Raw genomic sequence first — 27,239 nt, forward strand, 5'->3', positions numbered from 1 at the left:
GGGCTCTATAGCTTCAGCTCCAGCACAGTGGAGCTCTTTCCCCATATTCTGATGTGGCATAAAAAGCCCTGCATCAGCCATTGCCCTTGCACCCCCAAATCCTACTTGTAGAAAATTCTGCAGAAATACTTGTTTGAGTGCACAAAGGATCTAGGTAAAGGGATCCTCACTGCAGCATTGCTTGGAATAGCTAACTGTTGGAAGCAACCTGAGTGTCTGTTAGCAGATGAGAGGTTGATGGTGCATTTAAAAGAATGTAGCCATTGAAAATCTAGTAGTGACTCACGATAGGCAAGTGTTTGTGGAATATGGTGCCTAAATGGGGTGTCTCTCTATCGGATGGGGGGCCCCCAAGTGTGGGGCGATGATCAGGTGGAGGCCGGTGGGTGATAGAATTCACCTGAGGCAGGACAAAGGCGGAAGAAGTTTATTGAATCCCCCGCAAGGAAGTGCGCGCAGGATGGAGAGGAGAGACTGTGTCTGGGCAGCGGGTGGGGGCTGTTCAAAGGCAGAATATAAGGTGGTATGGTGCGCTATGGGATCTCCCCTTGTTTGGTGCCTGTGCTTGCTTGTAAGTAGCCCATTGGTCAGTTAGGGCCTGTGGCTATTTGAGGTGGGTCACCAGTTGGGCCTTTGTGTATTCGGTGGGGGTGGGGGTGGGGGTGGGGTCGCTGTGGTCCTTTCTCTATTCCATTGTCCAAGCCTGTTTGCCTAAAAGCGGCCTCTACACAGAAACCCCCATTTCCCTCTCTTCTATTGGAAATCATTTAAAAGCAACAAGAAAAATGGAGGGAAAATCCCATAGACAATATATATAAATAAATTTTGAAGTTTTCATTTATTCATTTATTTAAGTAATCTCTACACCCCAACATGGGGCTTGAATTTACAACTCTGACATTGAGAGTCGCATGCTATTCTGACTGAGTCAGCCAGGCGCTTCCCGCACAAACAATAGGTTTGGTTTTTTTTTTTTTTTTTTTTAAAGATTTTATTTATTTATTTGAGAGAGAGAATGAGACAGAGAGAGAGAGCATGAGAGGGGGGAGGATCAGAGGGAGATGCAGACTCCCTGCTGAGCAGGGAGTCCCATGCGGAACTCGATCCCGAGACTCCAGGATCATGACCTGAGCCGAAGGCAGTCGCTTAACCAACTGAGCCACCCAGGCGCCCAACAATAGGTTTTTTTTTAAAGCTTTTATTTATTTATTTGAGAGAGAGAGAGAGAGCATGAGCGGGTTGGGTAGGGGGCGAGGAGCGGCAGAGGGAGAGGGAGAAGCAGACTCCCCTCTCAGCAGGGATCCCGATGCGGGGCTCGATCCTTGGGCCCTAAGATCATGACCCGAGTCAAAGTCAGATGCTTAACTGACTGAGCCACCAGGCAGCCCCCAGACAATAGTTTTTAATGAAGGTAGGGGATAAATATAGTTTGCAGACTCCAAACTACGCGAAAAGACTGCCCAAGTGCCTGATGGCAGGCAGAAGTCACAAAGGAGAATGTGAAGGGAAAAGGGATGAAGAGGGACAGACAGGGAGGCTCAAAGGAGATAGATGTGAGAAAGTTCCAGAAAAATATGTGCCTCCTGAAGGTGAAGAAGGCAATTTCAAGTGACATGGCTTCTTTGTAACAGCAGTTCTGGGGACTGGGTGAGCAAGGCCGACAGCAGAAGACATTTTAGACCCCAATTAGGTTCCTGCAACCAGTAGAAGTGGGTGTTTCCGTTACCCATTGCTGCGTAACAAACCCCCTCCAAACTTGATGCCTGAAAACACCAACTTACCGTCTTTCACAATTCTGAGAGGTGGCAGTCTCACCTGGTAGCATTTGCTTGGGGTTCCTTATTACAGTTGCTGTCAGAGGGTGGCTAAGCCTCCTTCACTCACATGTCCACTGCTTCGATTTGTCACGCTCCTCTTTCTTCTCCATGAAGTCTCTCCATGTGGCCAGGATGGGTCTTCTCAGAGCTTAGTGGTCTCGGGATAGTCCGACTTCTTACGTGGTTGTGACTTCCAGCAGAGCAATTGCTCCAAGGGGCCTGAGCCAAAGCAACAAGGTATCTTGTGACCCAGTTTGGGGAAGGCCCACACTGTCACTTTTACCACATCCTATTTGTGGTAGAGTAGCAAAGAATTTGTGCCCATCTTGAATCCTTCGTGTAAGGCTATACAAGGCAACAGATGGATGAGCAGTAATTGTAGGAAGCAGCCTGTGTCTCTAGTTGATGGTGGTGGGGAAAACTAGCTAGCCTGGAAGGCTCCCCTGGCCACCCCTGCAGGAGCCTCAAGCAAATTACGAGACCATTCAACTGTGAGTTATACCCAGCAGCAAATTAAATCCACCATAAAATGAAAGAGGAAGAGAGTAGGAAAAATTTCCAACAATTGAAGAATACTCACCAGGAAAACATTGCCATAGAGCAGATGAGAACAGTCCAAACATTATGCTGCTGAATTCTAAAAAGGGAATCTAGTCATTGCTTCTATGAAGGAAAACCACAAAATAGAAACACAAGAACACAAATAATTTTTTTTGAGTCACCATTCTGGAATCCTTAATGTAATAATTGATTCAGGTTCTCAATAGTTGCTAAAGCCTTTGGGTAAGAGGTAATTGGGCAACAAGATATTCATATGGTGATAAAGTAGCACCATACAGATTAATTAGTAATTATAGGGAAGATATGTACCTTTACCTTGGTAAAACTTGGCAGTTACCCACCTTAACCACATGATCAAACTGTGAATTACTAATAATGAGACAGCCTGACATCATATGCCTTCTGATGGAATGCAATATGAAATGCACAATATAATCACAGCCAAATATGTCTAATAATATCTAATTAAATTTTTAGACTTAGCTGATAGCTTATTGAAAATATAAGTGTTACAAAACAAATGAAATATAAAGAACTAAAGACGAATCTAGAATATGGGACACTAGAATATGGGTGTATTTTTTAAAAAGTAAATATAACAAAAGTTGGGGGGCTTCTACATTAAAAGAAAATGAAGAGACATAACCAAATGCAATGTATGATTGGATACTGCTTAAAAAATATCTAATATTTTGAGGGTGATTGAGGAAATTTTACTATGGATTATATATTAGATGATATTATGGAATTATTGTTTTTTTGGTTTTTTTTTAAGATTTTATTCATTTATTTGTCAGAGAGAGAGAGAGAAAGAGCACAAGCAGAGGGAGAAGCAGGCTCCCCGCTAAGCAAGGAGCCTGACTCAGGACTCGATCCCAGGACCCCAGGACCATGACCTGAGCCAAAGGCAGATGCTTAACCAGCTGAGCCACCCAGGCGCCCCTTATTGTTAAATTAGTATTGTAGTTACGTATGGCAGGCTGACATTTTTGTGGATAGAGTGTCACGATGTCTGCAGTTTATTTTGAAGTGGTTTGGAAAAATGTGTTTGTGTATTGTGTGTGTGTAAAGAGAGGGCAAAATCTCAAAAAGATATGGTGCAATGCTCACAGCTGTGGATCTATGGGAAGGATCTATGGATGCTCATTGTATTATTTTTCCAACACATCTGTCAGTTTGCAATTTTTCAAAATAAAAAGTTGAAGAGAGAAAGGACACAGGGAAGAGATGTTGAGATAATAGGAGGAGAGGAAGCATGGGCAGGTAGAACTCAGAGAAAATAAAGTATCAGAGAAATAAAGATGAAATGGAAGGAGGTACAGGGGCACCTGGGTGGCTCAGTTGGTTAAGCATCTGCCCTCAGCTCAGATCATGATCTGGGTCCTGGGATCGAGCCACGCATTGAGCTCCCTGCTCAGCTGGGAGCCTGCTCCTCACTCTCCCGCTGCCCCTCCTACCCGCTTGTCTCTCTCTCTCTCTCTCTTGCTCAAATAAATAAATAAAATATTTTAAAAATTTTGTTTAGAGATGGAAGGAGGTACAAATAATGGGCAATTTAAAAAAACCATAGTAAGGGATGTGGAGGAGAGACATCAGAAGGGCAATAAAATTGAGTGGAAATAGAGAATTTAAAAAAAGAGTAGAGAGAAATGATAGATCTAGAATACAGGCAAACAAGAATCAGTAGACACATCATTGGAGCCTCTGAAGAAGAACACCAAAACAATGGAACAGATTGAATAGAAATCTGATTTTCTGAAGTGAAGGAGACTATAGTTTACACCATCTGTAAGGGGAGATCAGCCCAGGAGAGTCACCCTAGAAATATAACCTAGTAAAGGTGTTAGACCTTTAAGGATGACCGATTAACCAACTGAACCACCCTCTACTCTCCAGCAACGTTCAAGGCCAGAAGTGGTGTTGCAATACTTACAAGATCATCAAGGGGAAAGAAAAGTGTTACCTAAGGATTTTATATCCAGCCAAATAACCCTTCAACTATAAAGACTACAGATAGTCTTGAACATGAAAAAATTCAGAAAATATTGACTCTATGGACCTTTCTTGAGAAAACTCCCAGAGGATGAATGCCAGCCAAGTCAGAGATAATCAGGGAAAATATGGAAGGAAGATTGGCAGCAAGCCTTGAACACGTTTACTGGGGACCAAGCTAACATAATCCTACACATTACAGTGATTGAAAAGGGTGGAAGAATTATGTGTCCTGACAATATTAAATCATGTAACAAATGTTGGCAGAGGAACGGGGAAAGTAGGTGAGAGGTAGACTCTGTTTCCTGATTGCTATGTCTCTAATAACTGGGGGCCAAAGAACATTCCTCAAAGCTGACCAAAAACACCCAACCTCTGAGAAAGATATTATGGACTAAAATTGTGTAGAAGAAGAAAAAAAGGGAAGAAGAGAAATGTGCTCATTTTTTGTTGTTTATAGAAAGATAATTGTTAGATAATAGAAAACAAGAGGTATTCTTTAAGATTGTCATTATAAAAGTAAAAGCTGGGGATGCCTGGGTGGCTCAGTTGGTTAAGCATCTGCCTTTGGCCCAGGTCATGATCCTGGATTTCCTGGGATCAAGCCCCACATCAGGCTCCCTGCTCAGCAGGGAGTCTGTTTCTCCCTCTCCCTCTGTTCCTCCCCCCACTTGTGCTCTCTCTCTCAAATAAATAAAATCTTTAAAGAAGTAGTAAAACTAAAAACTAGAGCAAAAATGAAAACGTGAAATTTGAGAGGAATTACTCACAGCAGCAAAGACGACAGATTAGTAAAAACTTTTTAAAATTATAAAGTATAATATATTAATATGATAGAACTAAGGCTAACATGTGGCATATCAATAAATGTTGAAACAGGCTTAACTCACCTACAAAAAAAAAAAAAGATTCAGGCTGTTCTTTAGGCAAGATCCACTTTTTTTTTTTTTAAGATTTTTTATTCATTTCAGAGAGAGAGAGAGAGCATGAGCAGCAGGGAGGGTCAGAGGGAGAGGGAGAAGTAGCCTCCCTGCTGAGCAGGGAGCCCAACGCGGGTCTTGATCCCAGGACCCCGGGACCATGACCTGAGCCGAAGGCAGACGCTTAACTGACTGAGCCACCCAGGTGCCCCAAGACCCACCTTTATACTGTAAATCAAACAAATGACCTATCTAGGACAAAGTGTCTTCTGAAAGGTTGAAAAGGAAAGTATGTACAAAGGTACATGAGGCAAATACAAAGAAAACAGAGCACAGGTCATAATTTTTTTTTTTTTTAAGATTTTACTTATTTATTAGAGGGAGAGCGTGAGTGAGCACGGGAGGGGAGGGGGCAGAAGGAGAAGCAGACTCTCTGCTGAGCAGAGGGCCTGACTCGGGACTCGATCCCAGAATCCTGAGATACGACCTGAGCCGAAGGCAGGCGCTTAACTGACTGAGCCACCCAGGTGCCCCACAGGTCATAATATCAAGTAAAGTGAAGATGAAGAAAGATGCTTTATGTGCTCAAAGATGCAATTGACAGTGACTACAGCGATTATAAATATGTACCAAATAACAAAGCACAATATTCATAAAGCTACAATTACAGGAGATACAAGTTAAAAACAAAGAAGCAAACAAGTAGCAGGGGATTAGAATGCATCCCTCTCAATCAGTTATAAATCATCCAGAAAAAACAAATTGGGTTATAGAAGACCAAATATTATACTTAGAGAAGCAGATTCAGGTTCATAATTTCTTATCCAAAACTTCCCATGACTTTTCAAGGTTTGGAAAGATGATACAGTGCATTGACTGCACACTATGTGACATCCCAGTCAGGGTCTGGGCAGTATCATGATGAAACATATCAATATTCCTGATATTCTGGTATTTCTGCCATGGATCATACAATGGGATAAAGAAAGACCATAAATAGCTTCACACCAGTTCAGAATAGGGTTTGCTGTTAAAGGAATCAACAAAACAAACTTTTAGATGGCAGAGCATTTTGGATTTGGAAATTGTAGATTTGGGAAGGTGAATGTGTATTTGATATTAACCTATAACTGTTATCTTGAAAAGGAATGAAGGACCTTGAAAGTACCTGTCACTGGGGCTGGGTGGGTGGGAGAGGTTCAAGCAGAGAGGACTTTTTCAGGGGACTCACATATCAAGGATCGATCTAACCCAAGACTCTGGGGTTAAGACCAGTTGGGAGGGGAAAGACAGGTTAGTGGAGGGGGGATGAATGGAGGCATTCACATAGTCCTCAGCATGGTCTGTTACACGTCTATTGAGATTAAAGCAAAATGGTACTGTCCAATGTTCTAGCATGTGGTTGGGAAATGTGTGTACAAGCTACTAAATCAGCAAAGATGGCAAACACCCTCTTTCCCACACTTTTAGAGGACTGAACCCATTCCAAAATAAATATAAAACGTGCTGAAATGGGGGATAGCAAACTGGGCATTGACACATCGGCTGGCTTGTCCTGGAGCTTCCTGTGGCTAGAGATGGTGACCCACCCCTGGAGTCCTTTTGAACTGTTTCTGTTCCACGAGGCACTTCTGTCAGTGTCTGAATTGGATGCTGCATAGCTGGAGGTCTCAGGTGGTCCTGGGGAGACCAATAATAGAGAACTTGGCCCACCTCTAAGAGCTGATAGGTCAGGTGGATGCTGAGAGGATGTGGTGTGGGCAGAGGGCATTAGGGCTGTGGCAGACCATGATCAGCTGACCTGATAATGATGAGCTAGCGCTGGGGGCTGGGGAGACGGCTCCCAGGGTCTTACCACCTTTCCTGAAGAAGTTCTTCAGTTATCCTCTGGAATCACTCAGGCTATGATTATTGCCAGTCTCCCTATGGTTTCTATACCGCTCAGCCTGGAATATGGTGAGACTGGTGGACAGGTAAGCCTCACCCCTTAAGCATTTCTTACCTGCTTGTAGATGTGAGCAAATATTCATTCCATGGCCAGGAGAGAGCAAGATGCATGGGAGGCTAAAGTCCCAGGGGCAGACGGTTGCGGGACTCACAGGGTCAGGGGTCCTTTATAACATTGATTTCTTTTTGGCTTAAACAAAATTACACAAGTCACCTGAGTGTATTTTAGAGGAGGGAGAAAATAAAGATAAGTACAAAGGACAAAACAAAAAGCTCACCAGAGATAAGCACGGTTAATATTTTAGCGGCTTCATCTGGGTTCCAGAGGACCCAAGACTTGTGGAGGTGCTTCTAAGACTCCATAAATGCTAGTTAGAATTTAATTAAGAAAGGGTACATGATCTGGGCCATAGAAAAACTGTAGGGAGCAAATGTGCAGGTGAGCTTGGATGAGCAGCCACGCATAGGAACCCGTCTCTTGGCCAACTTGCACCCAGCCCCGCCCACTGCCCCTGGGTGCTTACTTGTGCCTGTCCTGCCTGTGTCTTGTGGGCAGGCTGGAGCCCTGCAGCCGCACAGGGGGACCCACGGGAAATCCTAGGGGAGCCACATGAAGGTAGCACCCAGTGCAGATGGATTAAAGGCCCAGAAGCCTCATGGCCTTCCCTTATGTTCACCTCACAGGGAAGTCATGGGCTGTGCTAACAAGAGGGGAATTTGTAACATGGTGGTAGTGTTACATCATCCAATGGATCATTTTGGCATTGGTCTTTTATTATTGAAGTATGGCAAATATCTTTTCATAGAAATACCTTTTTAAATTTATATTATTTATTTGACACAGAGAGAGAGGCAGGCAGAGGAAGAGCGAGAAGCAGGCTCCCCACCGAGCAAGGAGCCCGATGTGGGACTTGATCCCAGGACCCTGAGATTATGACCTGAGCAGATGCTTAACCGATGGAGCCACCCAGGCACCCCTAGAAATACCTTTTGATAAGTGGCAGGATGATAATGCTAAATATTAACCTTCCCTGTCCCTAAACCCGACTGTCCTGCATTCTGTGACCCCTTGGCAGCCTGGCCGGTGAGTTCTCAGGCCTTTAGAGGAGGATTTCAGAAATGCAGAGAGAAAAAAACATGTGGATACTCAGCTTTTTATTTGAAACTCAAAACAGAGAGAAGGGTCTTGATCATTTTTTTAAAAAAGATTTTATTTATTTATTTGACACACAGAGAGATAGAGAACACAAGCAGGGGGAGCGGCAGGCAGAGGGAGAGGGAGAAGCAGGCCTCCCACCGAGCAGGGACCCCCATGCAGGACTCGATCCCAGGACCCTGGGATCATGACCTGAGCCGAAGGCAGATGCACAACCGACTGAGCCACCCAGGCACCCCAGGTCTTGATCATTTTTAAGACCAAGGTCTAAACAGTAGTTTCAGAAGACCTGGGGCAGGGAGAGAAGAGAATCTGGGGAAGAGAAGCTGCTCAGAAAGGGCTTGCACCCTGCCCCGCTATCTCAATCAGGGTCACAAGCCCAGGTTGGGGACAGTCACCTGAATACATCTGGGGGCTCTGAGGGCAGAGAAGACTTGTGCTCCTTCCCACATAGGGCCTGGGGGAATCCACAGATCGAGAACCCCCTGCTGTGGCCAGCTGCAGTCCCGTGGAGGTGGCAGGATGGCACCTCTGGGCAGAGAGGGTCCAATCTGGTGAACTCCTCCTCTCTGAGACTCCGGCTGCCCAAAGGGCATGCGGCTGGCTGGGTCTGGGGAAGGGGGAAGCAGGATGCATGGACAGACCATGATGGGGAAGAGTGTCCTGGGCAGAGGGAACAGCCACTGGGGAGGGTCGGGGCTGGGGGCTTGTGGGACAGGCTTGGAGAGCAGTAAGGGGGGTCAGGTAGTGAAGCGGCCAAGGGAGGGAGCCAGGAGTGGGTGATGAGGAAAGAGAGAGAGCCTGCAGCTGGACCCTGCTGGTGTTTGTGGTGGGAAACCACTGAGGGCTTTAAAAAGGGAAATGACGCGATCTGACAGATCTGGCTGCTTTGTGGAAAAATGCCTTCAGGAAAGCAAGCGTGGAAGCAGGAAGACTATGGCAATAACCCAGACCAGACCCGAAAGTTGCTTAGGCTCTCGCTGGGCTGTCCGGTATGGAAGCCACGAGCCACAGTTTGGCTGCAAGGACTTGAAATGTGGCTGGTCTGAACTGACATGCACTCTGTTAAATACATGCTCAAGTTCAAAGACTTACCACAAAAATAAAATACCGCATTGATTATTTATTTTTAAAGATTTTATTTATTTATTTATTTGAGAGAGAGGGAGTGCGTGCGTGAGAGGGAACACAAGCAGGGGGAGTGGGAGAGGGAGAAGCAGGCCTCCTGTGGAGCAAGGAGCCGGATGTGGGGCTCAATCCCAGGACCCCGGGATCATGACCTGAGCCGAAGGCAGACGCTTAACCAACTGAGCCACCCAGGTGCCCCGTCCCTGGACCACCCAGGCGCCCTCACATTGATAATTAAAAAAAAAAAACATTTATCATAGTTGAAATGATAATATGTTGACCATGTTGCATTACATAACATATATTTTTAAAATTAATCGGAGCTGCTTCATTTTACCTTCTAAATCTGGTGTCTAGGAAATCTAAAATTACGCACGGGGCTCGCATTTGCGCCTCGCACTCTATCTGCATCGGGCGCGCCGAGCAAGCGCGAGCTGTCAGTGCCCGGGAACGGGTGGCCCTGTGCAGCTGCAGAAGCAGAGCATGGCAGTGGCGACGTGAGGGCCCAGCAACTGGTTTATCCACGATGAGGAAGGAACGGGTCTGGGGAAGAGACGTTCATGAATACCTTTTGGAAATGTGTGAGAGGTTAGTTTGTCCTCCCAAGAGCTGCAATCTAGCGGGGGAGTCAGGGCAGACGTTTGGCAGTCCTCAGTATCTGGGTGCTGCGCACGGTGCTGACATCAGAGCAGGTGAACCTGGATTCGGGACGCGAGGTCTGCACTCAGAGCCCGGAGGCATCCTAGCCTTCACCATGAGGGACCTGGAGGAAGACCCCGCAAAGAAGCCCGAGAAAGCAGGAGGAGGGAGGCGCAGAGACTCAGCAAAGTGTGCTGTCCAAACTCCTGGAGAACTCACTGCCTGGAGGTCGGACTTGAATGCCCCGTGCTTGTCGGAAGCTGGCCTCTCCCTCCGAGGAGGAGGAGGCCCGGAGAGGCTGCATGGCCTCACTGGCTCCTTACCCCAAGCTCCCCCTTCAGATCAGTCCTGTACATCCTCAGCGGAGAGGGGATGAGAGGAGAGAGCCTGGCCTGGAGAATTGCACCAAAGCCAAGGGAATGGAGATGCCATCCCCATACCTCCCTTTACTTTTCTCTTCTGAGAATCCAAGGATTGGCCAAACTGAGCCAGTGCCATCCCCACAACTATCAGGTCTCCTTGAATGGAGTCTTATCCTCAGCATCATCCTCCCAGAGCACAGCTCTGCTCAACACACACACACACACACACACACACACACACACACACCAGCCCTCCATGTCGTACAGGATTAAAATCCAAACTCTTTAGCAAGATGTCCAAGGCTTTCCATGACTTGACACGGTTTCGGAATTCTCCCTGTCCCCATCCTGTAGGGGCTCAGCTCTCATTGGAGGGGCATTGGTCACATTTGTGGGTCCTTGATGAAGGCGCTCAATTAATGCCTGGGAACCTCTCAGGACACTTTCCATACACTCTTCAGTTCCTCATTTCCCTGCAAAGCTTCCTCCCAGATGGGAAGCTTCTGGAGGACGAGAGCAGAGACAGGTGGGGGCGGGGGCAGCTGGCAGCTCTGGGGCATTCATCTGTAGTGGGCAGTTTTTAGTTTTTGAACATCCCAGAAGCCACCCTCCTGCCCTCTATGGGCACAGGACCCAGGTTTAAAAAGCCATTTTATTGTGACTGAAGGATGCAAAGCAAAGGTAAGATGGGTTCCTATCTAGGGGGCAGTGTACCCAGTGTCCACCGTGGCAGCCAGCCCCCGGCCTAGATGGTTCCTGCCAGTTTGAGTCTGATCTGATCTCCAGTCCCCTATGACTTCTGTGAGAACCCCTTCCTTCTTTCAACAGTCCCCCTTTTTGTTTAAGACCATCAAAGTTGGGGCGCCTGGGTGGCTCAGTTGGTTAAGTGACTGCCTTCGGCTCAGGTCATGATCCTGGAGTCCCGGGATCGAGTCCCGCATCGGGCTCCCTGCTCGGCGGGGAGCCTGCTTCTCCCTCTGACCCTCCCCCCTCTCATGCTCTCTGTCTCTCATTCTCTCCCTCTCAAATAAATAAATAAAATCTTAAAAAAAAAAAGACCATCAAAGTTGATTTCTATGGTTTTCAACCATACGCTCTGACCCACATATGATGCAAAAACATTATTAGATTAAAGTCCCCTGGGTAGGTGGAGAGGGATACAGCATACAGGTACTCAGAAGTTACTATCAATGCTCTCTTTCTGGATCTGGGTGATCTGTACTTAGATATATATTTTCTTATTTTTTTTGTAACGTATATATGTACATATGTATGTGTATGTGTCATTTAGATGTAGAAAATATTTCATAATAAATATAAGCCTTAAAACAATCACTGGAATGAACTGGAAATCGAGTGCTAGTTCACATGCAACTCTATTCATATCCGGGGAAAAGTAAACAGGTCCCGCTTTCATGGATTTAGTGTTCTAGGTCAGGAATAAAACACAGTCCGTGGCAGCACCAAACTGGATCTAGTAAGTATGTTTGCACCCTGGAAATGCGACCTGTTTGGTGCAATGCCGGGTCAGACTACCAGCCTGATGGCCATGTGAAGTCAGCTGGAATTCTGAAATCAATCAATAGCAAGGTTAGCAACAAGGGGCGATTTAGATCCTTAAATTTGCCTTTCAAAAAGTAGCCCAAGTAGGAAAATTGTGAAAGAAAACGGAAGAGAGGAGAAGAAATACAGGAAAGTTGAAAACATTTTGCTGATAGAGGCAGAAAAAGAGTTTTTAAGCACTTTTGGATGTTGTTTTCTATCTATATGATTACAAACGATCTCTTTCTTTAGTTAAGTGTGAATGATTAAAGCTTTATATGAGCGCATGTAGGAAATTCCTTATTTGAGCATAAGGAATTATATAATTTGTTTTTAATAACTAGAGCATCCCTACTCCAACTAAACATGTTAGAACAGATTTGAAGGGGTCTCAAGTTATCATCAGCTGCCCTAGAACCCAAATGTCTCCATCTGATTCTGGGAAGAGGTGCACATTTGTCCATCTTTACATTCTCTGCAGCTCCTGGGTGCTGTTAAATAAATGATTGCTTTGTGTGTGGTAAAATTACATCCTGGTTTAGTGGAAGAATCAGTGGACAAAATCCTAGCCGCTCTTACCAATTCTGCCACCAGATGGCAGCAAGCCACCTCTGATGGGATTGCCCTACACCTAGGGACTGCTGCTGGGTTGGGGGCTGGGGGAGTAAATTGGGATGGAGAGGCCATGGAAGGTGTAGAGACCATGGAAGATGTAGGGATGGTGTTCTGATATGGAGAATCCTTTGTAGAAGAGGGAACAACCTGCCAGAAGCATAACTCAGTTTTTCCCAGTTCACAGCTTCATAAAGCTCTGTATATATACAGCTTTCTTATTAACACAATTTAAGAATATCTTTCTACATATCCATATGTCCTCTTGACTTTTTATCCACAGTCGTTCTGAAATAATATAAGCTGCTTTTGCTTTTATGGCCCAACTCCTCTTCTAAACTTAGAGACTTCTAATTGGTTCACAAAAGGCATTTAAGAATATGAAGTCTGCTTCCCTCCTCATTGAAGGAACACCAATGGCATTTATTGAGGACCTACTTTGTACCAAGCATTTTACATGGCAAGTTCCTTGTCTTTCTTAAATAGCCTTGTGAAATATTTTCCATTATCCCCATTTTACAGATGAGAAAACTGAGGTACAGAGAGCAAAATAACTGGTCCCCTAATGAGTCAGTAGCAGACTAAGGGTCTGAACCCTAAATCTGTTGTCCTCCACACTCATGCATGTGTCATAGGGGTTCTCAACATTGGCACTGGATAATTTGGGCTGGATAATTTTTTGTTGCAGGGGTGGGAGAGCCGTTGTTATCCTGTATATTGCTGGGTGTTGAGCAGCCTCGCTGGCCTCTACCCCCTAGATACCAGTAGCACCCCTCTACCCTACTTGTGAGAACCAAAAATGTCTCCAGACTTTGCCACATGACCCCTGGGAAGCAAATGCATCACCACTGAGAGCCACTGATATATCGGAAGCTTTAGCTGAGCTTCTGGTTGCTGCAGACCAGTGCTGCCTTAGAACAGGGAGACAGGGCTCTGCCAGGCATGGGCTTTTTGAGAGTCCTGCTTCGCCTTGTTCCAGCTGCTGTCCTCTCTGTAGGGTGAGGAGTCCACAGAGTCAAGGAAACATGCCCACCTAGAGCAACCCCAGCCTTCTGAAACATATTCCATTTTTCCAGGGCCTGAGTGGGTTTACTGCCAGTCCTCCTAGCTGATGGAATGTACACTCTGACCCCTGAAGGGTGGTCCAGGGTGTCTACTGAGGTGGGAGGAAGTGGGCAGAGCTGGCCAGGCCAACGAGGTTGTTTGGACACAAATGTGTGTACAAGGAACTTCTGGTGAAGGGTGATGGTGTTGGAGATGGGAGGAGAAGGGTGGTGGGCTGTGGGCCAGGGGTTCCATTTGTATCTTTTTTTTTTTTTTTTAAGATTTTATTTCTTTATTTGACAGATAGAGCGAGAGCGAGAGAGAGAGAGCAGCAGAGGGAGAGGGAGCAGACTCCCACTGAGCAGGGAGCCTGTTAGGGAACTCGATCCCAGGACCCCGGGATCATGACTTGAGCCACAGTCAGATGCTTAATCGACTGAGCCACCCAGGCGCCTCTCCATTTGTATCTTGACTCAGTTTGCAAATACTAAGGCAGTCCTGCTCCAGACCCCAGCTGTTGGCATAGCTGTGGGAGATGTGGTTGTAGGTCACACATTCTGACGCGTCTGTTTGAAGATCTTAGAATCACCATATTTGGCAACATAGAAAGGCTCTCAGGGTTCCAGGCTTTCTCCTGAATCACATTTTCTGCAGGGAACTGTTCACTATATTTACATTTCACTTGGTGGTCACTTCCCACAAAGAAACAGTTACCATGTTTCTCCTGGAAAAGCAGAAAGAAGTCAAACCAATAAAGGCACTTGGAGAAGTGGGTGTATTCAGCTCTGCAGAGGAGTAGTCGAAATCCTGGGTCCTCCCACCCCCAGATGGAACAATCTTTACTATCTTCACTTTGAAATGACCTCCAGGTATACATGGTCTCAAGTAATTTAGGTATGGAAATGTTTTAATTCATTTGCAATTACTTAAAGCACGAAGTCTATCCATAATCTCTATTAATAGATATTTTAATGTTGTTTTCAGTTTTTTGAACAGTGTAAGTAATACATGTCTGTCAGTGGAGGACCGGTTATTCATTTACAGTGCATCCACATGCTGGAATCCAAAGCAAACATTACAATCAGTAGCAAGTTTAAGAAGATGAGCCAAGATTAATTTCCTTATTTATTCGTGTAACAAATATATTCTGAGCACATAGTAGGTGTTGGTGCTGGGTTAGACACTGGATAATAAAAACACATGTTTTGACTTGCAAAGATGTCCATTATAGAACATCAAGCTTAAAAAACCATCTTACAGTGTACAATATACATGCTATTATGTATTTATATAAATGTAATAGTAATCATTTCCTGAATGCTGGGATTCACAATGCCTGAAAAATGAGGCTAAGCTCATACATGAGAATTTCACTTAATCCTTAGGTCTGTGAGGTACGTATTGGCCTCTCCGTTTTGCAAGAGACGAGTGAGATTTAGGGAGGTTAAGTCATACACACACCCTTAAGCTGCACAGTTAGGATCAAGTCTAACTACAGAGCCTGAGATCTCTGTCATTGTGCTTTATAGCTTTTCCAAAAATATATACACACAAGGAAGTAGTGACCTGTCCTGTTTAGGATTATGGGCAAATCACAGAGATTATTCTTTCTATTTTCTGAATTTTAAATGAACTATGTAGTAAATTTGTCAACTTTCAGAAAAAAATTTGTGGTTTTGATTAAGATTGCATTTAATTTATAGAAGACGGTGGGTAGAATTACCATCTCTATAATTTTCAGAATTCTCGTCTAGGAATGTGGCAGATCTTTCCATATATATTCAAGTTATTTCTGCCCTGCCCGTAAATTAAGTATGGTAATTTTAAATGCATAGATTTCACACCTTTCTTGTTAAGTTTAATTTTAGTCCTGGTTGCTACTTTAAAACAGACTTTCTTTCCAGTTTCTTTTTCTAACTGGTTATTTCTGTTCTAAGTCAAAGTAATTGATTCTTGGGTGTTAATTTTTATTCAGCCACTGCATCGAGTCATCTTATTTGTTTTTGAATTGAGGCAAAATTCATATAACATTCAAGGAACAATTTAAAAGTTAACAATTCAGTGGTATGTAGTACATTTATAATGTTGTGCAAGCACCCTGTCTAATTGCAAAACGTTGAATCACCTTGAAATAAAACCCCCATCCTTTAAGCTATTGTTCCCCACGAGCTTTTTGTTTTGTTTTGTTTTTTAATTGAATTTTAGAAGCCAGGGCTGTGAAGCCCATGCATTTCTTTGGGTCACATGGCTTTGCCACCGGCTGGAAGTGGTTGTGATGGTTCTGTGACAAAGCGGTCTGTGGGTCTTCTCGTCTCCTCCATTGTGGGAAATCCCACAGATACGGGATTTTTCCATCACTCAGATTCCAACCTTCCTTCTTTGCTGCTCGCCTTCCCCACAAACTTGATCAGGCTGAGGCTTCTTGCTCAGCTGGGTTAGCTCAGTCAGTTAGGACTAACTCCTCAAATTTCCTGGATTTTGCATGGAAAGCCTCTGGATGTGTCTTTGGGGATGACCCAGGTAGAGAAATCAAACGGATCTAAGGTTTTTCTGTAGTCTTCGACACATCTCCACCCCCATTCCCAGCCTGCTTGAAAATAAATAGTTTGAGATATTCATGCTGAAATGACCCTCAGACCTCCTTTAGCCGGTCACAAGCCTGGGTCTTGTTGCCAAGGATAATTGGTGCTTCCACACGGCTGGAGCCGAGCTACGTGCTGCCAGGCTGGCCAAGGAGCCCCCGGGGGCTTGGGGAAGGTGGCGGGCTGGGGGTGAGGGCAAACATGCAGGAGAGCCAGCTGGGTTTGTGACGGTCCACACTTGGGGACATTTGCATAATATATGCCTATTATTTGTATAAGCTGAAATGTATTCCCAATTCGACGTAGTTCAACTTCCTCATTCTTTTAAAAAACGTGTATTAATAACGCAAGTAACACATGAAAACCCTTGCAATGTTTTTACTGTTACTTTACATTTGTTTTTTATTTCATTTCTCATGTCTATCTCTGGGCCTGGGGTTGCTGTGTGTGTGTGTGTGTGTGTGTGTGTGTGTGTGTGTATCGATCTGGGTGCCACGATCTGTGCTCGGCATTGAAGACATTAGGACAATGTCTTTCTTTTTTTTTTTTTAAGATTTTATTTATTGACAGAGAGAGAGAGCGAGAGCAGGAACACAAGCAGCGGGAGTGGGAGAGGGAGAGCAGGCTTCCCGCCGAGGAGGGAACCCGACTGAGCCACCCAGGCGCCCCAGGACAATATCTTTCATGTCTTCAATGAACGCCCAGTAGGGAGGATTAGAAACCCAACTCCGTTGGTCCTCCACCTCCATCCCATGTGGTTTCTCTCTCTCTTTCCTCACATGCAGCCCCCACCGGGGTTGTAGCCCTGGGTTAGTTACAGCCGGCAGAATGAAGTGTGGGGTGAAGTGGGCTCACAGATGAAGAGCCAGCTCTCAGTGGGTCGCAGTGGTGCTGGGAGACTTGTGACTTCTGGTGTGTGTGTGTGGAAACCCTGTATCTTCTGAGCCCCTCCCTTGGGCTTTGGTATCTGTTCTACACTGAATGTTTGTGTCCCCCCCAAATTCCCATGTTGAAGCCCTACCCCCAGGGTGATGGTGTTCAGAGGTTCATAAAAATGTCATGATCTTCTATTGCCGTGTTCATATTTTTCCTTGCAAAAGCTACGTTTTTCCTTGCAAAAGCTACGTTTCTCCTTTCTGAAAGTGGTTGCTGGTGAATTATAAGCTTTCTCATTATAAAATGCCCTTCTTTGTTTCTTTTAACGTCGCTTTGGGGGGTGATAAGGATTGGATGAGGTCAAGAGGGTGCAGCCCCGAGGGCGGGATTAGTGCCCTTCAGTAGGAGTCAGAGAGAGGCTGCTCCCCTCTCTGCTCTCTGCTATGTGAGGAAGCCCGCACTCCCGAAGAGTGCTCTCACCAGAACTCCCATGATCTTTGACTTCCAGCCTCCAGAACTGTGAGAAATAAATTTCTGTTGTTTGTAAGTCACCCATTTCTGTGATAATAGCCCAAATGGACCAAGATAGGATCTAATGCTGGGGTTCCAGTACTGTGGTACTGTGGGCTTGTATCTAAGCCGTGGTGGGTGAGGGCAGGAGACTGATCTAGAAGACATTCTAGATGATGCCTGGACCGGCTGGTTCTGTTCTCCTTTTCATCCCCTCCCCAGGCAACCTCGGAGCCTATGCTCACGGCTCCTCCACCTGCTGGTTTCACACCCCCACCCTACCTCTGTCATCCCCTCGCTTGGTCTCTTTTTCAATTGCATGTTCTCCAGTGATCATTTAAATTAAAATTTCTGAAAGATTTAATGTGTTAATTAAGTATTCAACAATTGGCCAAAGATCTTACTGTGGAAGTAGACACCAACAGCAACAGTGCTGGTCATTGAAAATAGAGTGCGGCAAGGTTTAAAGTGGAATCAAGCCACAGGGAGCTGCCACACAGGCAAGATAGTCCCTCAAGGTGAGGACTGGAACCCAGGACCCAGGTCATGAGATCTTAGACATGTTACCTCATCTTCATGTGAGGTATAGAGCTCTACCTACCTTCCTACTCTGGGAACCTTTTTTTTTTTTTTTTTTTAAGATTTTATTTATTTATTTGAGAGAGAGAAAGAGTGAAGGAGAGGGAGAGCATGAGCAGGGGGGAGGGGCAGAGGGAGAGGGAGAAGCAGGGAGCCTGACGTGGGACTCGATCCCAGGACCCTGAGATCATGACCTGAGCTGAAGGCAGACGCTTAACCTACTGAGCCACCCAGGCGCCCTCTGGGAAACTTTTTGACCATGATTTTAACTGGAATACATTAACCTCATATCACAGAAGTATGGTTTTCAGAGATCTTGGCAGATCAATATTCTGTCCTTCCCCTCCATTTGTCTTCCTTTCTAAACTTTTAAAATGAAATTCTAACATTTCCCTGTAGCCTCACCAACAGAATAGATGGTTATGGCAGAGCGCAATTTTCAAAGATGGTGCAACACTATTCCCCGTCCCATGTGCTCTTCTGAAACCTCCTCCTCCAGCAAGAGGTAAAGCCTGTCTCTTTGCTAGAAATGGTGTGGACCTTTGTCATTACCATGGCCCATAGCATATGGTGCAAATGGTGTAATGACTTCTGAGACTGGTTCATAAAAATGTCATGATCTTCTATTGCTGTGTTTATATTTTTCCTTGCAAAAGCTACAGTTTCTCCTTATGTAAGTATTAATAACTTGATATATATGTATTAATATATTAATAATATATTAACAACTTTATATAAAGCTTTATAAGCTTTACCATTATAAAATGCCCTTCTTTGTTTCTTTTAATGTCACTTCTATTGGTTTTTTTTATGGATTTACATATTCCTGGTATACTTTTGTGCATTTAAAGATTGTTAACCTGTCTAAATCCCTGTTTAGGTATGTCTCTTACATACATAGCGTAGATTTTTCATTTTACTTTGTTGGCCAACCTAAACATTTCTTCTTTTATTAGGTGAGGTAAGCATATTTACACAATTGGTATGATCAGTGTTTGGCTCAGTTCTGTCGTATGTTATATGTCATAAATCTGTTTTGTTGTTCACATATTTTGTCATAATTCTTTCACTGTGTGGACTTTTTCATCTCTCTCTCAATATACCTTTTGGTATTTAGGAAGGTTTTACTTTTGTTCTAACAGCTGTCTTTATATTCATACCTCTTTTTTTTTTAAAGATTTTATTTATTTATTTGAGAGAGAGAATGAGAGAAAGAGAGCATGAGAGAGGGGAGGGTCAGAGGGAGAAGCAGACTCCCCGCTGAGCAGGGAGCCCAATGCGGGACTCGATCCCAGGACCCTGGGATCATGACCTGAGCCGAAGGCAGTCGCTTAACCAACTGAGCCACCCAGGTGTCCTATATTCATACCTTTCTATCATGCATGTAGTACCCTCTCTTCCTCAACTTGGAGGTGGCCTATTGTCTTTTCGGGCCATAATAGGAACCATGTTAAAATTAGGTGGTAAACTCCTCTCCCTATCCCCTCCTTTTCCACTGGTATTTGACCTAATATTCTTATTCTCACATGATGCTTACAAAGCAGTCTGCATGCTGCTTCTATTTTCCCTACACACATTCTCCATTCTGGCCTCATTTATGATGTTACATTGTATTTATTTACCTTTTCCGAGCACATAAGCACCACATCCTATCTCGTCTCATTTATGACTTTATATAAAGCTTTATAAGCTTTACCATTATAAAATGCCCTTCTTTGTTTCTTTTAATGTCACTTCTATTGGTTTTTTTAATGGATTTACATATTCCTGGTACACTTTTGTGTCAGTGTACACTGGGTCATCATTTTATGGGTAAATTTATATTCAGTGCCCACCACCAGTGCTCATGTAGATGCTTTCCAGCATTTTTTGTTTTCTAAAACCTAATTTTCTAGTAGATTCCTCAGGAAGGGATTACAGAAAAAATATTCTTGAGTTCTTGCATGTTATTACAGTTTACCGTGGCCTTTATACCGGAAGGTCCACAGCTCACATTTTCTTTTCCTGAGTATCTTAAATATGTTATTCCATTGTATTTTGGCAAACAAACAAACAAACAAACAAACAAACAAAACTGCTGTTGGAAGGTCCGATGACAACCTCATTTTCTTTCCCTTATAAGTGATTTGATCTTTTTGCTCGGATGTTCAAGTGATCCATTTCTTTCCTACTTTTTTTAAGTGAGTGGAGTATTTTTGGAGAGAGGGCTGAGTGAGGAGAGTTTCTTCTTGGCTCTAGAACTCCTTCCTCGGTTGTTTTTGCAAAATGATTTAAAAAAAAAAAAGATGACCTGCTGTTTTCTGAGACTTGTTTCCTCAGACTCCCTCTCCCGTTCTGACATTTTCTCTCCTTTGCTCCTTGTGTCCAGTCCTGTTCCAAGTCCATGTGTTTCCAGCACTTCTGGTTCCAGGTGGGGCTTTCTCTGGAAGGGGGTATGGCTTGTTAGTTTTGGGAGGTTGTAGGACCCGGTGCCATCAGTCACGGCTGCGCTGTGGTGACTCATCCTGACCCATGAACTGGGTCCTCTGCATTTCAGCTACTTAGCTTAGATTAAGTTGCTGCATTTCCAGTGAGTTTTGGGAATTGGGGAGGGGCCTCCTGGTTTTTTGGGATACCTTGTTTAGTGCTGTTGCAGATGCTGTCTGTGGGGCTCTGGCTTGGCTATCCTGGTTATTCCATATGCTGCGGGGGGACTCACGGGAGTTTCCACAACTGTGCTACTCCCACCATTTTCTCAGAAGCCCGTCTCTTTCCCCCCACTTTTCAAGAGTCAACTTTATTTTTTAAGAAAGATTCAGATTTACAGAAATATTGCAAAGAGAGTACAGAGAGTTCCCATATACTGTGCACCCAGGTTTCTCTATTATCCACATCGTACATTTGTATGGTACACTAAATACCATTATGAAACCAATATCAGTATATCGTTATTCATTAAAGTCAATATTTTATTCAGATTTCCTCATTTTTTACCTAGCATTCTTTTCCTGTTCCAGGATCCCATCTAGGATACTATATGACCTGTAGTCCTCACGTCTCCTTAGGCTTCCCTTGGCTATGTCACTGTCTCAGACTGCCCTTGTTTTTGAGGAGAACTGGTCAGATATTTTGTAGAATGTCCCTTGTTTGGGATTTGTCTGTTGTTTTTCTCAAGATTAGATTGTGTTTATGGGTTTTGGGGAGGAAGACCACAGAGGTAAAGTGCCGTTCTCCTCACATCATCTCAAGGGTACCTGCTCCCCCTGTTTCCTTGCTCATTCTGATTCCTCTGCCCAGCGCAGAGAAGCCAAGACTCACCAAACTTGAATCAGATCCCAGAGGTAGAAAGTGATGGAGGCAGGAGTTGAACCCAAACTCTGTCTTACCTTGGAGCCTGTATCCTTAACCACTCTGCCATGCTAGAAATTGATTAATTAATTTAGCAAAGGCCTCACACCACCCTCTTCTTTCTAGTTCCACACTGTCTCTTCTCCCTAGAGCTCCTCTTACAAGGGGTCATGAACGCATCCCTTTTATCCTTGCTTTAAATGGAAGACGTCCACTCTTCCTCCCTGTCCAGGGGCCAGGCCATTTCCCCCGTGCCCACCTCCCCCCCATCAGGTCACAAAGAAGCCCCGTGATGAATAGGGAAAAGCGGAAGGAGAGGGAGGGGGGGCAAGAGAAGAAAGGGGAGGGGGAGGGGGAGGACGAGGGGGAGGAGGATGGAGCGGGGGCCAGAGTAGCAGAGCCACAAACCTTAATTTAATCACAGGGCCCCATGCTCAATTTAACAGACACAAGGGCTCAGAATGGGGTCCCTGTGTGGCGGTGGGGCAATCAGCCTGCTGCAGTTCCTGGGAAAGCATTAATTGCGGATGACAATGTGTAAACAGTGGGGATGAATGGAGTGTGCAGGTGTGAGCGGCTGGGGCCAGCTGGGGCTGTTTGCACACGCGCGACTCCTTCACTGCTGACCTGCTCCCCAGAACCAGATGCGGCAGCAAGCAGTTGGGAAACCGTTGAGGGTGTTGGAGTTTGGCGCAGAGCAAGTGGCCAAGAGCAGAGGGGAAGAAGCAGGGGAGGGACTGGAAGGGCAGAGGCCGGGGAGAACTGCGGAGGCTGTGAGCCAAGCCCTACACAGGCTGCTGGCTCTCTGGAAAGCAAGGCTGGACTTCCAATGACAGCTTAGTGTTGTGGCCTTGGGTCTGGGCTTGGGGCTGCTGGCTACCTGTGTGAGGAAACTGGACATGCCTCTTTGAGGTCTAGAGGTCCGAGGGTCCGAGGGCCCAGAGATGTTCTTGGGGAAGGGCTCTGAATCAGCACAGGACGTCCAGCCTGATCTGGGCAGGAAGGCGGTGGTGGTTGTGAGGAATTGGACAGATGCTGACAGGCAGATCCAGAGAAGCCTGGACATTCCAACACCTTTCATCTGAGCATCCCAGAGCTTTTTTCCAAAGCTGTCCCTCCTGGCAAATGTCAAAACAGAGGCCCCTGGTGCGTAGGATAGGGGTGAGGTCTCTGTGGGGCCACAGCTGGCTCTTGGAATTGGCCTGGTCCACTTAGAGCAAGCACGGCTAGCTATGGGCACATGACATCCTACAATAACGACAATGCGACTTACTAGTATGGATTCTACTTACTGAGCTCTACACACTGCACGTCTATAAACCCGTGGGTCTACTTCACAAGCAGCTTCCTCTGTCTCTCTCGCCTTCCCAATTTTGTTGTGACTCTCTGGGGACAAAGACAATGTCCCCCATCTCTCCTGTCTCTCCCATGATTCATAGAACTCAGGTGGGCCCTCAGGAATCCCAAGGGTTCAGCCTTTATCCTGTAGGCAGTGGGGGTCCCTGCCTGTTTTAGGAACTTGATTGTCACTGGGTGTCACAGTGTGACAACCCAGAGAGTAGAGGAATGGCTTGGCAGAAGGTTTGAAGGAGTTGCTAGAAACCAGGTGAGGCATGAGGACAGGCAAGGCAGTGGAGTTGGGAGGAGGGGCTGAGTGGACAGACCTCGAGGAGTTGAATTCCCAGGATTTATGGGGTGTGACGGCCTGGGGTTCTGGTTTGAATGACTGGCCAGGTGGTGGCAGCAGTATGTGTCCCCAGCAGGGAATGAGGTTCGTAGTAGAAGATAATGAGATGAATTTTTTTAAATTTATTTTTTTAAAAAGATTTTATTTATTTATTTGACAGAGAGAGACACAGCGAGAGAGGGAACACAAGCGGGGGGAGTGGGAGAGGGAGAAGCAGGCTTCCCGCGGAGCAGGGAGCCCGACGCGGGGCTCGATCCCAGGACCCTGGGATCATGACCTGAGCCGAAGGCAGACGCTTAACGACTGAGCCATCCAGGCGACCTGAGATGAATTTGGAATGACTTTTTTTCCAATGGTCACTGTGGACAGTGAGGTAATAGTGAGGAACTGAGAGCCAAAAATCAGTCCTATGCAGATTTCCGAAGGAGGGTCAGCATGCAGGGTCCCCATGTCCAGTCTCAGCCGGAGGGCCCTGGGCCAGGCTGAGTCCCCAGCAGGGAGTGCCCCTGCTCAGGAGAGCCAAGCTCATTCTGAACGCCTGCTGCAGCTGGGCCCAGAGCTAGGGAACGGGCAGGGTGAACTGGTGGTGCAAACTGACAACGGGCTCAGAAGAGGGGAAGAAAAATCAAGTTGGCATTAAAGTGTCTCATGCATCAGCCAAGGAAAACAACACACAGATGCGGATTGAACTCAGAATCTTGAATCTGTGTTTTCTTCAGGTAGCCTATTCAGTCCCTCCCTGCTGCTTGTTTTTATTGCCTTATTTTTTTGAGAGAGAGATTACTTCTTTTCTCCTGCAAGGCCCGGCACCTGAAATGAGGTTAAAAACTGAAGTTACTCTCCAGCCAGAGGAAGGACAATGGTAACTCTCTGTATTTTGGGGTCATTTTCCTATTTTAGTTTTAAAATAATGGTTTCTAGTATTGTGGTTCATCAACTGCCAGCTCTGGGCAAATTGACTTAAGTGCTCTCTGCCTTAGTTTCCCCATCTATAAAATGGGGATAATGCCTGCTGCAGGGCACTACTGGGAAGACCACAGGAATTCCTGCATGGACTTGCTTAGGGGCGTGCTGGCTCATTGTGAGCATCACCAAATATTATTATGACAACTGGGGGGTCTCCCAGCCTTTCCTGCATCAGTCCTCCTTGGGGAGCCCTCTGGCTTTTATGCTCCATTGGTCCTGGTACAGACTGTGACCACAGTTCCTTGGGATCTCAAGATGAAGTCCTAAAGAGAGGTCAGAATGGCCCAAAAACTCATTGCTCCTACTCTTTCATCTGAGATGCTTTATCTCTGTAGGTCAGACTTGAACAGTGGTTTCTCCATGTTGGGATTTCTTGAATCAGATAGAAAACACTGATGGACAGATACAGAGAAAACAATGACGGACAGATACAACTATTTTGGCAAGTAGGGATATTAAAGAATCATCATCATTTCACATAGGGACATTTTAGCACCAAAAATGTTGGAAGGGGGCATTTGACACTGATGATTTTTGACCTTCAAACATCCATTCACCTGCTGCAGGTAACAGCTCCCAAGTTTTTGCGGCCTTCATCTTCTCCACAGTCAGCCCCTGACTCAGAGCTGAAGCCCCGTGGAAGCCCGTCATGGTTTCTCCTTCCTCTAACCCCAGTGATGGAACCCCGTGGCTTCACCAGATGCAGTGAGGCACAAAGAGACTTCCTGGAATGCTGGGACAGGAGTGGCTGCTCCTTTCTGCTGAACTCTCATCTGAGAGGACATTGTGATGGAGGTGGTGCTGCCATATTGTTATCATGTGGAACATGAAGCCTACAGGGAGGAAGGGAGAGTCCAAAGATGAAGATGTTATTTGAACTCCAAGTCCAGCCATGAAGACTCTGGCTTTTTTTTTTTTTTTTTTAAGATTTTATTTATTTAATTGACAGAGAGAGACACAGTGAGAGAGGAACACAAGCAGGGGGAGTGGGAGAGGGAGAAGCAGGCTTCCCATTGAGCAGGGAGCCCGATGCAGGGCTCGATCCCAGGACCCTGGGATCATGACCTGAGCCGAAGGCAGATGCTTAATGACTGAGCCACCCAGGTGCCCCCCCCACCTTTTTAAGGAAACTTTTAATTTAAGGATAGTTTTGGATTTACAGAAAAATTATAATAATATAGAGAGTTCCCATAGACCCGGACCCAGGTTCTCCCATTATTAACATCCTGTATTGGTATGGTATACATATTAGTTAATGAAGTGATACTGATACATTTTCATTAAATAAAGTCCATATTTTATTCAGGTGTTCCTACTTTTCCCATCATGCCCCTTTTTCTGTCCTAGGAGCCCATCCAGAACACCACACTACTTTTAGTCCTCATGTCCTCTTGGGCTTCTCTTGGCTGTGACATTTTCTCAGATTTTCCTTGTTTTTGGTTACCTCAACACTGGTGAGAAATACTGGTCAGGTATTTTGTAAAATGCCCCCCAGTTGGAGTTTGTCTGATGTTTTTCTCATAAATAGACTGGGTTATATGTTTTCAGAGGAAGCCCATAGAAGTCGAGTGCCATTCTCATCACAACATATCAAAGGTACATACTGTTAACGTGCCTTATCACTGTTACTGTTGACCTTGATCACCCGGCTGAGGTTAGGTTGGTCAGGTTTCTCCGCTGTAAAGTTACTTTTTCAATCTCCCTTTTTCTAGACTGCACTTTTGGGAAGGGAGTCAGCATGGGTAGCTCATGCTTAAGGAGTGGGGATTTATGTTCCTTCCCTTTGAGGATGGAGTATCTACATAAATTATTTGGAATCTTCTGTGTGGGAGATTTGTCTCTTTCCCCCCATTTATTTATTCAATCATTTATTTATATAAATATAAATACTCTTGTATATTTATTTTATACTTTGGGATATAATCCAACACTGTATTTTGTTGCTCAAAATATTCCAACTTTGGGCATCGGGAGATCGGTCAGTTGCCTCCCATCATTGGGGTCACCTGGACTTTTTTAGTAACATGAGCTATCAATTCCTTCTTAGTCCAAGTCCGTTTAGATCAGGGTTTCTGTCGCTTGTAACCAAAAGATTCTTAACAAATCTTAAAAGAAGAGAGAGCCCTTAGGTTACATTACTTGTTGAAAATCTCACATGTTTCTTATGTCAATGCAGCTAGTGTGACCATTTTACACTGGAAAGCGCAGATCCTCCCTTGGGCTGTGGCGACCACTTCGCTGAACACTGTAATAATATCAGGAGGCTCAGGAGATTGGGGCTGTGTGTGGTTCAAGTTCCAGCCTTGTGGTCTTAGACAAGTCACGTGATCTCCGAGTTATAAAAGTGGCACAGAGATGAGAAGGGATTAAGTGACAGCACATCATTGTGATTCAATCCAGAGGCCAAGACTGTGCCTCTCATCCACTAATAAACCAGCTACTGGGGAGTGTAAATGAAGCTCTCAGAGCAGGGCTGCCAGATAAAATATAGGATGCCTAGTTAACATCAGATAAATAATGAAGAATTTTGGTTTAAGTATATGCCAAATAGTGCATGGGGATATACTTACACTAAAAATTCACTGTTTATCTGAAATTCAAAGTTAACTGGGTGTCCTGTATCTTGCTAAATCTCTGGCAACCCTACCTCAAAGGCCCTCCATTTTCAGGTTCCCCGGGGCATGGCCTGCAGGGAATGGTCTCTGCCACTCCAGCCCCACTGATGAAGGAATGTGAACCGCGTGGTGTTTGTGGAAGAGTAGGATTTTGTGGTCAGACTGACATGAGTTCAAACTTCTGCTCCACCACTTTGGGCAAGTTGCTTAACCATTCTGAGCCCAGTTTCCATGCTTCATCGTTCAGTCAGTTGATAATTCATAGAGACCACAATAACACTTTCCAGGGATGAAATGAGCTATGGGTTTGATATCTGTGGGCCCTACGTCAATGAGGGCTGCTACAGGTGTTACTCTTATCTGGACAAATGAGCAGA

At 45.2% G+C, this 27,239-nt stretch overlaps 1 protein-coding gene and 1 long non-coding RNA gene across 2 annotated transcripts in view; both read left to right on the forward strand.

Annotated features, from left to right (window-relative positions):
• SMOC1 (SPARC related modular calcium binding 1) overlaps window positions 1-27,239 on the forward strand; it is a 212,597-nt gene that overhangs the window by 6,515 nt on the left and 178,843 nt on the right. The window lies entirely within an intron of this gene.
• On the forward strand, window positions 23,444-26,742 carry LOC135361628 (uncharacterized). Its single transcript, XR_010405229.1, has 3 exons — window positions 23,444-23,654; window positions 24,001-24,143; window positions 24,814-26,742. It is a non-coding gene; the product is annotated as an uncharacterized LOC135361628 (long non-coding RNA).

This window comes from Mirounga angustirostris, unplaced genomic scaffold, assembly GCF_029215605.1.
Source record: "Mirounga angustirostris isolate CCGP_5_RB_7025 unplaced genomic scaffold, mMirAng1.0.hap1 SCAF_9, whole genome shotgun sequence".
Classification (NCBI taxonomy): Eukaryota; Metazoa; Chordata; class Mammalia; order Carnivora; family Phocidae; genus Mirounga; species Mirounga angustirostris.